The sequence below is a fragment of the Homalodisca vitripennis genome, chromosome 4, assembly GCF_021130785.1.
Source record: "Homalodisca vitripennis isolate AUS2020 chromosome 4, UT_GWSS_2.1, whole genome shotgun sequence".
Taxonomy (NCBI): domain Eukaryota; kingdom Metazoa; phylum Arthropoda; class Insecta; order Hemiptera; family Cicadellidae; genus Homalodisca; species Homalodisca vitripennis.
In genome coordinates, this window is record NC_060210.1 from 135,074,810 (window position 1) to 135,084,905 (window position 10,096).

The following is a 10,096-nucleotide window of genomic DNA, read 5'->3' on the forward strand; positions in this document are numbered from 1 at the left end:
TTAGCTGTTTTATTCCTAAAGTATAAATCTGTAACAGAACAGTAGATAAAAAAATATAATAATATATGATTTATCATATTATGTGATAGTCAAGTGATCTTTTAACACTCCTGTGTATTGTTTATTACATTTTCTTTTCTAGTGTGTTTTCATATTTGACTTTATTGATTCAAACACAGATTTAATTTCTTATTAAAATAGGACACTACCAGAATATTTTCTGATACTGCTCAGATTATATACAAGAGGCATAATGGGTTCAAGACCAAACCCCCCCACATTATAAAAACAAAAAGGATGCTAAGAAAGCCATTAAAAACTCCAAGTTTGCAGTGATGAAAGACAGAAATAGCCAGTCTGCAAGAGAACTACAACATACAACACTAAAGCCAAAATGACTAGGACAAAAGATTTATGGATTCGTATAGTTCTGCTGAAGAACACCATGTTTTAGGAGGAGATTCTTTCTGATTTGGTCGATGATTGTGTTTGACCTCCACAATTAGAAGTACGGGACCAGATGACACATTGTAACGAATAATGTAACGTATCGTAACCAACCCAGAAAGTCTCAGTCGTGAAATGGGGTAAAGTATTCCAGGGGTCGGGAGGAGGTAGTTAGAATGGTGAAACCAAAGGCTCAGATTGAGAGCAGAGTCAACCTAAGGGGACTCAATACGAACGCTCGGTATCATCACAGCCCAGGCTCCAAGTAGGGTATGAGGAGGAGTATGGACAATAGTAATTTGGAAACAAAGGCGTTGGGAAAGAGTCTAGCAAAAGAACTAAGGTTCCGCTTGGATTTCTCTAGCGGCGACAGAGAAAGAGGCGCTCAGATTGCTCTAGCGCAGGGCGAAAGGTTCCGCTTGGATTGCTCTATCGGGAGAGTATAGAAGCGCTCGGATTTCTCTAACGCAGGACGAAACGTTCCGCTTGAACTGCTATAACGGTGAAAGACAAAAAGGCGCTTGGATTTCTTTAGCGCAGGACGAAAGGTTCCGCTTGGATTGCTCTTGCGGGCTAGGGGATAGAGGCGCTCGGATTTCTCTAGCGCAGGGTGATTTTCTTACCTGAGAGTTGGGAAGCGTGGTTGGTCTCTGAGGAACGGAGAGCTTCCTGTGGTGGTCTCTCAGGAACGAATGAGCGCTGTATCCGTGGTGAACTCCCAGAAACGAATGAGCTGCTCTACCTGGGGTGGTTTCCCAGGAACGAATGAAAACTGTACCTGTGATGGTCTCCCTTGTATAGCAGCCAGGTTGGCGCGATGCGCAGAATACCCTAATAATTGTCAGTCTGTTCCTAGCTGCGGTGCCAGCAACATCTCTTCCGTAGGGTTATATGGTCTGCTTATTCCAACCTGTTTGAAATGGAGACGCTGCTGTTTCTGAATATTCGACCGTTATTCTTTATGGCAAGGATGGGGTCGTTCAAGGCGCGTGGGAATAGGAGGTGGGCCGGACAGACGGCTCCCCCACCTCTACCGCCGTGCGTGACGTGAGTAGTGCCAGACGCTGCAGTTTGCAGTCCTGGTCCCCGCATTTCAAAAAACATTCTCGTAGCTTCGCTAACTCAACACTAGTAACCCGGGCCACATGGCACGTTAATCTGTATTATCATAGGCCAGTCGCAATAAAATATGCAAGTTAGTTTAAAAAGTACTTTTATATTTCATATTATGGCTATTTACAAAATTTGCAAGAAACATACATTTCGTACTTCGCTGTTTAAACTAATCTCAAGGCTGGATCAAGAATCAAGAATTTTATTGTGTCGTTGATATATACATATATATTGACAAAGTCATATTACAGCTTGAATTAGCTACAGTCAATTTTTTCTTCAATAATTTATGACATAAAAAATTATAAATATTTGAATATATCATTAGCTAACAGGCATGGGTTTTTACTAGGCTATAACAAATAAACAAATAAATATTGGACATAAAAATAGATATTTCACATAGGAAGTAACATACATAAGAATAAATTATCACAGACAAAATAATTATTATGAAAGACAAAATAGCATAAAAACACTGTGAAGTCAAATAACAAATAAAACTGCACATAACAGTTTAAAATTACAACATATACAAAAATATTGCACCAGCTCAGAAATTTAAATGTATCACAAGTATCAATATCCGTTTAAGGCAAGTTTGTAATGAAAATGTTTTCTAATCCATCCGTCTTCAAAAGTAAAGAATTTGGAGAATCCCTGAAAATAACAGATAATTGAAGTCTAATAATAACTTTGGCATTATGAATATGGTTGTGTAATAATTAGTGTTAACAAACTCACAATAGTGGGTATCAACTAAAACCCATCTATTCAATTTCATATTTTTAAAAAGAAAAATATTTACTTCTTGCGTTTATAATGGAATTTTAATACATTTTTTAACAATCATCAAGTATATTAAACATACGAAATACAATATTCTAATACAAAGTGTATTATACAAAACATATAAATTACTGCATTGTCGAGTTTCAAGTCTGAAGTTTATGCAGCTAATTTTTGTAAACTTTTTATATTTTTGAACATTTTTTTGATTTAACCTCTGTTTATTTAAATATTTTCACCCTCATCGCTATTCCTTTCTTCTGGCAAACTATCTCAATTTATTTAGTCCGGTATTTTACAGACTAATTCTACTTTTAACTTTCTTTTTTTAATACTCTTTTGTTGCATTAACACCAGGTATGTTGGCCCTGTAACGATATTTTCGCCAGCGAATGCTATGATGAATACATTTTCCATTTCAATAATCTTTTTTTTGAAAGTCTAATGTCGCTTCCAAATGTTAGTCCTCCAGCAGACAACTCCGGGACTAACCCATGACCCCTCATTTGCTTTTCTTTTATATGTGAAAATGGCCCTAAATCAGATACTTGTTTTTTAACCCTTCGACGCAGCACCCGCGACGTACGCCGTAGTAGTTCTAGTGTTTACCGCCTGAACTCCGGCCCGCGACGTACGCTGTACGCATCGCGCATTCCGATCTTATAACAAATATATTTCGGTTATTTTCGGTGTAATACATTCGAGTTTATACATCGTTGGAAAGAAGATGAAATGAACTAATCGATGTATCGATACCTATGTATCGAAAGCCAGTTCAACATGTATTTTATAGTAGAAAACGAACAACATCGATCAAGTTGGCGCTTACTGTCAGCTGTTTTCTAACTACGCAATTGACTGTGAAACGACTTTGTCTGCTGGCATGACGATGTTATTGTTTGTGTTTAGCTGTTTATTTGTTTGGTTATGTTTGGTATTGTAGTCAGAATATAATAAGAATACGGGGGGTGTGAGACCTTAGAGATCAAATGTTAGAGAACTATCTACTGGAAAGGAAAAGAGGTACTAAATGGTACATGAAAGTCTTCAAGCGCATACTAAACATTACAATTATGAACTCATACATCATTTTGAAGTCAAAAACACAACAATATTTGATCACTTAACATTTAGATTAGGCCTAGTAAAAGAAATTTTTGGAAAGATTTCAACAAGAGGTACCAAGAACAGTTCAAGTGCAGACCATCCCCACTGAGCTCCACCAAGGCGGGGGCAGGATTCCTAACTTGAAAGACATTTTATTGAAAAGACTCCACCAACAGGGAAAAAAGCAAAGCCTCAAAGGAGATGTGTGGTTTGCTACCAACATGTGCAGAACGAAAGAAGGACACAATCTACTGGAGTCCCCAATGTGAGGACTGGCTATGCCTAGAGGACTGCTTCAAGACATATCACACAGTTGCAAATGTTTTAATATAAGTACAGCAAATAAATTCCATGTAAACATCGTCCCTTAACAAATTTTGTAATGGTATTTTGTACATGTTTGTATGGGTATACTTATATTTAGCAATACAATCACTTTTTACAAGTATAGGCTTAGCAGATTATCATGTAATGTTTTGTATAGGTAAGTTTGTAACAAAAATGTGAAAAACAAGAAATTATGTGGACCACTTAGGGGGTGTTCAGTTCAAATTAAATAGTGGCGATGAAGTGGTTAACTTTCTAGCATCCACCCACTTAACTATAACTATAACTGAATCGGTGATTTTACAAAGGGCATATGGTCAAAACATTTCTAATTTTTCAGGAAACAAAAAAAACGATTATCTTAAATGTATGTGAGTTTTAAAACAATTTGTTCATTTTTTTGGATAGATAATATATATGATCGATTGGTATACGAGGTTATATGTAATTTAAAAACATATCGTTTTTTTTTTTGGGATAATTTTATTTTTTTTTATTACAACCCGTAAACAAATTAAAAAACACGACTCTGCCCTTTGGTGAAATCAGTCTGGAAATTAGCTATTTTAAAAAAGAGGGATAAAAACTGAAACTCTTGTTTGTATTAATGACAACAAATTTATTACCAAATATTATATACTAACATTTTAAGTGTCCAGTATTCGGTTCTTCTAGATAATGACAAAATTAAAATGGCTTTTCAGTAGTAGGCTTACAAGTAAAACATCTAGCCTCATTCATCTCCAACACTTTCTTCCTATTGGTCAAGCCTGGATCTACGTTCTTCGGTTGGCCAAGTTGTTATGTCATTATAGAAATCAAGATATTCATGAGGGTATGTAACTGATGGGTCTTCTTATATCTTCCATTTTTTCAGAAGGGGATGGAGGTATTTTCCCATTGTACTTGGTTGCGGGTCCGGGTATGTTTGTTGAGTATCGGTTCCTTTGCTAGAACAAAAGTTTTGTTCTACAACATTATTGTCTCATGACATGGGACACGTTTTTTTACTGCACATGGATGTTCATCTTGAGTAGGTAAACATCATGTAAGGTGATGTATGAAAGGATACTTTTTGTTCCTTCGGTAATAGCCCTACCAAGTGTCTCATCAGGAAATCATGTTTTCTTAAAAAGAACATTAAGTCTGCCACCAAACTACTAAAGTTGAGTTGATAGATTTTTTCAGTTCTTACATTTTTAAGAGTAAACCTTGAAGCGATTTCGGTAATAAGTCCAGAAATCTCACTGGGAAACGTATGCAGAAACCGGTCATATTTGATTCACGCTTGGATTTTCTTTTCAAAACTCCAAAATCCCGGTCACAGGGTAAAAAAAAGAATGACCCCGAAGAGGAAAGAAGGGGCATGAATAATTTTTGAAAAACGTTGGGTCATTTACTAAATTAAAAACATTCTAACTATTGTATTAAAAATTCTGTTATTTGTCCGGAACAAACCATCACAGACAAAGTGTTAACAACTCCTATTGACAGATATCCGGAAAATTGTCAATGAAATCTTTCAAGAAAGAGCAAACTTCGTCTGGGACTTTTTTTTGGCAATACCTTCATGAATATGGTATAATGTAGCTTTGTTGTTGGCTAGATTGTGGATACAAATACGTATTCTATTGAGGCCAAGTTGTCTCATGTAAAAAATATCTTGAACTGGAATTGTCGTGGGAAGGTATATAACTTGCATGAAGTCACGCAATAGCTAAAATGTCATTCCTGTTTTTTGACAATTCAGTAATTTTTTTCCAATTTTTGTAAAACTTTTTGCTTCGCCTTTTGTGAAAACTATTAGTTCACCTGCACACTGCTCTTTTAACATTATCTGGCAATATATCAATGAGGGGCTTTTCAACTTGCACCCAATTCTTCACATTTACAGCATGTATCGATTTGTGGCCTACCGAATCTTAAAGTAAAATTTTCTTTGTAATACTTATTGCTATATAAATTCATATTTCACAGATAGGTCTGGGTATTTTTTGACAAAAGAGTTCATGGCATGGCCTTTTACAGTAAGCGGGCATCTAAGTAAAAGCATTAATTTTGCCTGAATAATGAGTCTCTTTTCTTCGGGAAAGACTCTATGTGAGATACTTTTATTTTCTCACAAACATCTGACGAATAACATTTCGGGTAATTTATGGCCCGTTTATCACTAGGTGATGTCTCCAGTTTTTAACAAATCACAATTCATTCTTCTAACAATTACGTTCTTTTCCGTTATTCCATGTAAACTTATATATGCCTTTTTACAAACTTCATGCTTTTTGGACCCTACCTTGACATGATATTGAAAATTATAAGATCTATTCTCTTGGCTCATCTTTTCGTGGGTCTCTGTGTTTCACATTCTGTAAAGTTATAAGTCCTTGCAGAATGAAATATGAGGAGTTATGGTCTTGTTCGTTCTTAGTTTTATTAACAAGGGAAAACAACCGTTAAAATATCCATTTTGTCATTTTCAGTAAAGTGGTCAAAACATTTCTTTTTACAGCTGCAGTTCTTCGCCAGTCATGCGGTCAGGTACAAGCCTTACCTTGTTAGAATTAGTATTACTCATACCTTCTGGAACATTCTTGCTTTCTTCCTCACATTATGGTAGTACAAATTGTCATTCCTACATACACCTTTCTTTTCTTCTATTTTTGAGTTTCCAATTCCCTTCATTATTTAAAATATTGTTACCATTAGAATTCATCTTTGAGGTTATGTAAACTTCTAAAACCTCACTCAGGAAAACTAGTAAATACGTAGTTTCAAAGTTTAAACGTTACATAAAAAAGAAATTAGCTTATTGGAGTCACATATGCAACTTGATGTTCAATTAAAAACACTATCCATGTACTGATAATATAACACCGACAAACCCACAAACAAACACATCATACTTACTACACTTCAATAACTAGGAAGCAGAGTGGCTAAAAGGGCGGGCAATGATCAGCTGATCTTTAGTTGGCACTTGGCAGTGTAGTTGAGTGCTGAAACGGCACGAGTCACTGACTCATGCCGTTTGTGAACCACACGTATAAAATATAAGTCTACCATAGCAACACTGAGTATGTGACTTATTGCCGTTTGACAACTAAACAATGTATTGACCCTCCAGCAGTAACAGAAACCAATAACAAACTCAATTTCAAATAAAAAATGTGACTCATGCCCTTTGTGAAATCACCACCGGAGATTCAACTAAGGCCATCAGTAGATAGTTCTTCTGATATTGGTATGTCTACACTTGAGGTCCGGGTGTATCATGGATTTGCGGTGTCGCTACGTTGACAAACCTTTCATCTGTCTCACGCCAATTAGGTTCCTCCTTCCACTTCCCTGTTATTAATCACTTTCAGTTTCGGGAGCACTCACTTTTTCAACTACAACACAGGTTTTCATTAAAACCTTCCCAACAATAAACTCCAACGTCCGTTTGCTGGGTATTATAATGCGTCTTAAAGTTTCATTTTTTTCCTGAGGATAAGTAACTCATACGTAAAGAAACTCAAAGGAGTTGGAATGGTCCATTGCAATACCACCACTTCCTCTTACAAGGGAAAAAAACTTTTCCAAACTGTCTTGGTTCAGTTTCGATGTCAGAATATATGATATGATGAAGATCTTCAAGTCATCAAATAGCAACATTAACGATTTTGTAGACATATATCAACGCCTTTTCTGGAAAACACATCAGTTTTAGCGTTTTCTTATCGTTTTGAAAATCGAAGCTTCTTGCTGATTTTTATTTTTTTCAATACAATCATTTCCCTCCATTATTTTCACGTACTGTTCTAAATTTGTTTCTTTGCTCCTCTAATGAAGACCGTAGCCACACATTAAATTTAAACTTGCGTTGGGCACCCTACTATTCATTACATTCAAAACCAATCGTTTGTCAATTTAATAAAATTTGCAGCATCCTTACGAAGCGCTTCAATCACATAACGTCATAGCGTCGCAATGCAACAGCCGTTGTGTTTTCGACATCAGCTGGGCACTAACTGGAGGGACACTCTGTCTTTGAAATTTCTCGCAGTTGACATGTTTTTTGGTTAATTTATGACATGACGATATCTCCAGTTTATCTGTGCCTCTCTATAAGCTTCCTAACTGTTGCTGGTAGATATCATTGTACCATCCGACATAACAAAAACCTCCGTCAATGTACCAATTTGCGGATCAATTTCAATAGATGAGGAACATCGGCAAAGTAATAAATAAATATTCCTATTAGTTATTTTTGAAAAGTGAACGCTTGTTATTGTAGGAGACTTTTAAATTCTTTCCACCACGCCTAAATTTTCCTCCTCCACAGTCTTTGACACGACAGCAACAACAGTAAAATCCAATGCATAAATGTCTTGATATAATGTAGTCTAAACACGCTTTTGTCATTTTTGGTCAAATTCAGTGAAACAGGCTGCTTCCATGAAGCAAATGAATGATCTTACCATTATTTACTTGAGCCTGTGAATGAGGGACCCATTACTTTATCAGCGAGACTGAAATCATATTCAATAAATCGACATGACTTTCATTTCGTCAAACTGATGAGCAACTAACCTAGCTTCTCCAGGGTACTCATTGTCACTGCTGAGGCTACTTCCATCAATTTAAGTACACCGCATCGAGTACTCCACTGTGTACGCTAAGTTTGACGCCATATCTTTTAATGTTGTTATACTTGGTAGAGGAACACCTATCTTATTTCGTTAGATGAATGTAGCATCTCTTACTCAGCGTATCTTATAGTAAACGCGTTTGTTGGCATTAATCTTCACACGGCTCCATGCTTTTACCTTTTCCTTTTTATTAAGAATTAACTCCAATTTGTGTTTTAGAAAAACACACCACTAAGTATTGACGAACTTCTATTGAGACGGTCTGAGTGAAATTCATTTTTCAGGTTTTTATAATCTCTGCTCCCGTTTGACGTTCTTTTCATACTGTTCATTCGTACACTTTTCCAAAGCTTCTTCATTTTAAAGTATTCTAATTTGTAGTCAATATTTTCCTCGGTACCTGTGTTGAATAATGGGCTCAGCCTGATTCTCCCAATATATTATTATCACTAGTTCCCCACTCGTCACCACAAACAGCAAGATGAAACGAAGAAAAGGCATAACAACAAAGACAAAGACGCACGAACCTAGAACCTAGACGCATACTCTTCAAGACCAAACATCACAGAAAAATACTTTTAATCATGTCGTCGTTTTTCTTTGATTTTTTCATACATTCAGCTCGACACAGTCGATCCTTTTCTTTTCAAAACTTCTTCTCGCTTTCCAGAAGGCATTAATTTTATTGATGGCATAACATCTTTTTTAATTAATTTCTTTTTACTTCCCATAATTTCACCACAATGTTCCTTATAAAATTCGTCAGTCTGCTGAAATGATCTGAGCAAACATACGAAGTATCAGGAGGTAGTAGCGGGTATTCCTCATCTTTTCTTTTACACCGCTGTATCCAAATATTCCTTACTCTTTCGTCTTTAGGAAAGCGAAAATAAGAAACACCATCGAGCCTTTCTGTTGGTTTTGAAGTATGAATTGTTGCATATAGCAACAGCACACCGCATTCCCGGCATTTCACTATTAATTTCACACTATTCACACATGAATTAGAAACATGTAAGTACTATACGTTCACCGACACAGTCCGCTACCGACACACTATAATACACAGACTACTTAATTTCACACTATTCACACATGAATTATAAATAACTGTAAGTACATACCTTCACCGACACAGTCCGCTACCGACACACTATAGACACGCTACCAACACTCGTGTAACTGACACTGTTCATCTACTGCTCAAGGTCCGGACTTACCCGCGCCACGAGGACTGCAGCTGCGTCACGTATACCCTACCCCCACCACGCTCTGCCTGTCGGCCCACCCTCCTATTCCACGCGCCTTGGGGGTCGTTAGGGGTCCGTCGGCATAGGTAAAAGGTGCCGATACTTGTGTGTAAAGCGGCCCTGCAGGACGTATTGGGAGTAGGAATTAGGTGGGCGTGTAGGAGTGTTTAGGAGAGGGTTACGTTTATGGGAAAAGAAGCGGAAGGCGATAAGGTAACGGGAAGTTTCATCGGCGGCGCAGGGTAGGGTCAAGTGACGGAGGAGCCGGACTGAACGTGGGAAAATAGGACAGGGCTTATTGTAATGTTGGTAAGCGAAGGACAAAGGAATTGTAAGAGGAAGTGTATATAGGACGACGCTGACTACCTGAAGGCGACGCCCAAATCGGATTAGTAGGACACGAGGGCAAGAAACGTATAGTGGTAAGCGGAA